This window comes from Triticum dicoccoides, chromosome 1B, assembly GCF_002162155.2.
Source record: "Triticum dicoccoides isolate Atlit2015 ecotype Zavitan chromosome 1B, WEW_v2.0, whole genome shotgun sequence".
Lineage (NCBI taxonomy): Eukaryota > Viridiplantae > Streptophyta > Magnoliopsida > Poales > Poaceae > Triticum > Triticum dicoccoides.
In genome coordinates this window covers 38,862,355-38,865,809 of record NC_041381.1, presented here as the reverse complement: position 1 = coordinate 38,865,809, position 3,455 = coordinate 38,862,355, and positions in this window count along the sequence as shown.

Sequence of the window (3,455 nt, the reverse complement as noted above, 5' to 3'; positions counted from 1 at the left end):
GTGATCGATCCTCATATATCTTTTCATCAAAAAAATTGCATAGTGCACACGGGCGTTCTGGGGATGGGGGCACATCTTATGGGTGAACATGACCCCCCTTCGGCCGCATCGACGTATCACGCGGAACGTCCGTCATGCATTGCAGGAAACATCAATACACCTATATTAGGAACCCTTTTTTAAGGAGCGAGAACCCTTCCAAACAACATAGACCGTGATCATATCGACAACTCATACTCGTTGTTGATGGGATACTAGACCGATCTCTTACTCACTAACAGTCTTCTCTCTCTATTTAACTTTCTATCACCCTCTTTGTAATTTTTTATCATCTAGACCAATGCGCACGCAACATGCATAAAAGGAGTTAGAGTGGAAAATACCAGGCAGAGGCGCCATTGCAATGTTTGGAAAACATTCTTGGCGAAGCCATACAACGATGCACTTATATGTTGTGAAAGGGTGATGGAGGCAATTAGAAGCTGTCATGTCATTAAAACTCAATATTGTCATCCAGAAACCTTGCATGGTGTTGAAGGGTGTCGGTGGGTGGAACGTCCATTGTATAGAAAGGTTCTCGTTCACACATAAGAGGGTGCCCTTATGCGGGAATGTAGTTCTGACAATGTAAAATGGAGGTTCATGTGTCATCCAAATGATGTGGTGCTACTAGATATCTCCCCCCTCCCTCTGTCCCGTGCTAATAGGGACGGGTCCTCCTCTTCGGTGGGCCAACCTCTGATGGCCACCGTCGGCACTCCAGTGGGCAAAGACAGAGGGCAAGTGCGTGGTGAGGCCGGGGATGCGTGACTGCTTGGGGATGGATGCAAGGAAAAGCCGGGGAAAGGCACCGGCGCTAGGCAGCAGAGGGGACCAGCGACGCGACAATGAGGCATCGGAGGCGAAGAAGACGACTTGAATGCCACATATTAGCCGCGACTGCCTGCGCGGATTTATTGCCGTTAGATTGAGCATCATGTTGTGTATTAAAAATGCCAGATGTACTGGGGTTTTCTTTTTGAACACAGAAGTTCTCATTCATTTAACCACAACGTACATATACAATCTTGTATTGCATGATGCATGAAACTGTAACTATATCTGCTTTTAGGCGTATACCTATGATTGAATTTAAACACCTGTAGCTAACAGATGTGTTCTGAATCTTCAGTGCCAACTTGGCTTGACGATGGACTCTAAAATTATAACCTCTATTGATATGAATAAGTTTTCGGCATCAGTGGATTAAATAAGGTCTTTTAGGGGCCATTTAGTGAAAATAAAACCTCTGCTCGCCCCGGGATTTCGTGAAGAGGTAGGCCTGGCTCTTCGTGCAGCCTGAACTCAGCCGCAGGTGAGAGAGGGCTGCCGTGAGAGAGAGGGAGAATGACCAAGTGAGCAAGGGGAGGAGCTGCGTTCTTTGAAAATGCAAGCACGCACGCACACAGGACGATGGACGGATGCTCTTTCCCATTTACACCGCCCTTTTTACTGGCATTTGGCCCCTTAAATCGGCTCGTGCTTTTTTTTACCGTGTCTGTGGACCAAAGATGATATTTTTCACTTTATTACCACTGCAGCAAATACGCTCTATAAGAAACTGTGCAACAGCATGCTCACCACCATCCCTACTGCAGCGGCAGCCAGCAGGCAACAGCAGAGCCTTGCCGCTCGGGGTGAGGTTTTGGCAGGAAACGTACTGTTTACCTACATCCCGTGAGCTTGTGCACCTCCGCTCGTCTCTTCTGGATTCTAGCCACACGCGGTTGTGCCTGTCCAGCACGCGCGGAGCCCAAAACTTTTAGTAAATTGCCATCATGGGTCAAATTCAGAAGTTTGCTGGAAATAGCTCATATCGGTCCTGCCACTTCAGAAAGTCCAAGCTGCCTTTGTTCTGACTATGCCTGCGAAGCCATAGAGTAGGTTTCCATTTCCGGGTCTGCGACTCTAGAAAGGTTCAGCCCCCCTTTCCTCATCTGTCATGGCGAAATTTAGTAATTGATAAAATCAGAACCTTATCCACCTAAAGGTGCGGATCCTAAAGCGAACAAACGGTTCCGATAACAACCACCCGAGCTAGTGTGGGTAGCAAATCCATGTTCTCTCTCTCTCTCTCTCTCTCTCTCTCTCTATATATATATATATATATATATATATATATATATATATATATATATATATATATATATATAGTGGCGCCGCTAAAGTGAGCGAGCGCGCGAAATCGCTAATCGTGCGCTCCGGTCACTGCGCCTGCCGCTCGGCTAATCCAGCATGTCTACTTAAATGAGTTACTACATGGCCCGCACAACTTTCCCGTCTGGCATGCAAAGCAGCCGTCTGCTAATCCTAGTAAATTTTGTACCAAACATGGTAATGGAGTCAAATGTATTACTGACTATCACACCACTCCTACGCCCAGCTAAACAATAACATGATTGACATTCTTATGGGTGATCGTAAAATAATTACTCCCTCCGTCTCAAAATTCTTGTCTTAAATTTGTCTAAATACAGATGTATCAAGTCAGGTTTTAGTATTAGATACATCCGTATCTAGGCAAATCTAAGACAAGAATTTTGGGACGGAGGGAATACTATATATGGTGTATTCTAGTAATTTTTCTTATAGTAAAACTGCCGTTCCAATTGATTGTAATATTTTTGGTCAAAGATCAGAACTTGACAATGCAAAACTACTATGGGCTGGAGTATAGTAATTGAGCTTCTATTCTAGTAAGAAACAGAAAACATATTTTAGGCGAAGTAAGACAATATAGTGAGGACTGTTGTAATTCTTCTGGTAATATAAAAATCATGCTGGGACTAAATGGGAGTTAAAATTAAGGAAAATTTCAGAGTATTTTGATTGAATATATCTATTGCGTTTGCTCGCAACGAGTCTATTTCTTTTATTAGCAAATTGTTTGCATACCAATTATTTGTTAGCTATCAATTAATGCGTGCGTGAGTCATGGAGTACAGGGCTACAACCCAAAATTGAACGGTAATGTTACTTTTTTTAATAGAAAATTGTAATGCATGGTAATTGAGTTACTACTAGGCACGAGCCAATTACTATTATTTGTCAAAAGGTAGATAGTAATCACATTACTATATTCCATTTCTAACTTACTATCAATTTACCACTCTCACCGTATTGCATGGTAACTGAGTTACGACTAGGCAGGAGCCAATTTCTATTACCAATCAAAAGGAAGATAGTAATCACATTACTATATCCCCTTTCAAATTTACTATCAATTTGCAAAGCTGACCAGGCGCTGTTGCGTTCAGTGTCATTAAGGGTGGGGTTGGTTATTGGCTACCATAACTCATTTAATTTCATTGCGTTTTGTACCAACTGTTTTATGGTGATTAGCAGGCCCGCTATATTAGCCGAGCGGCATGCGCAGCGACTGGGGCGCACAATTAGCGTTTTTGCACTCCCACTTA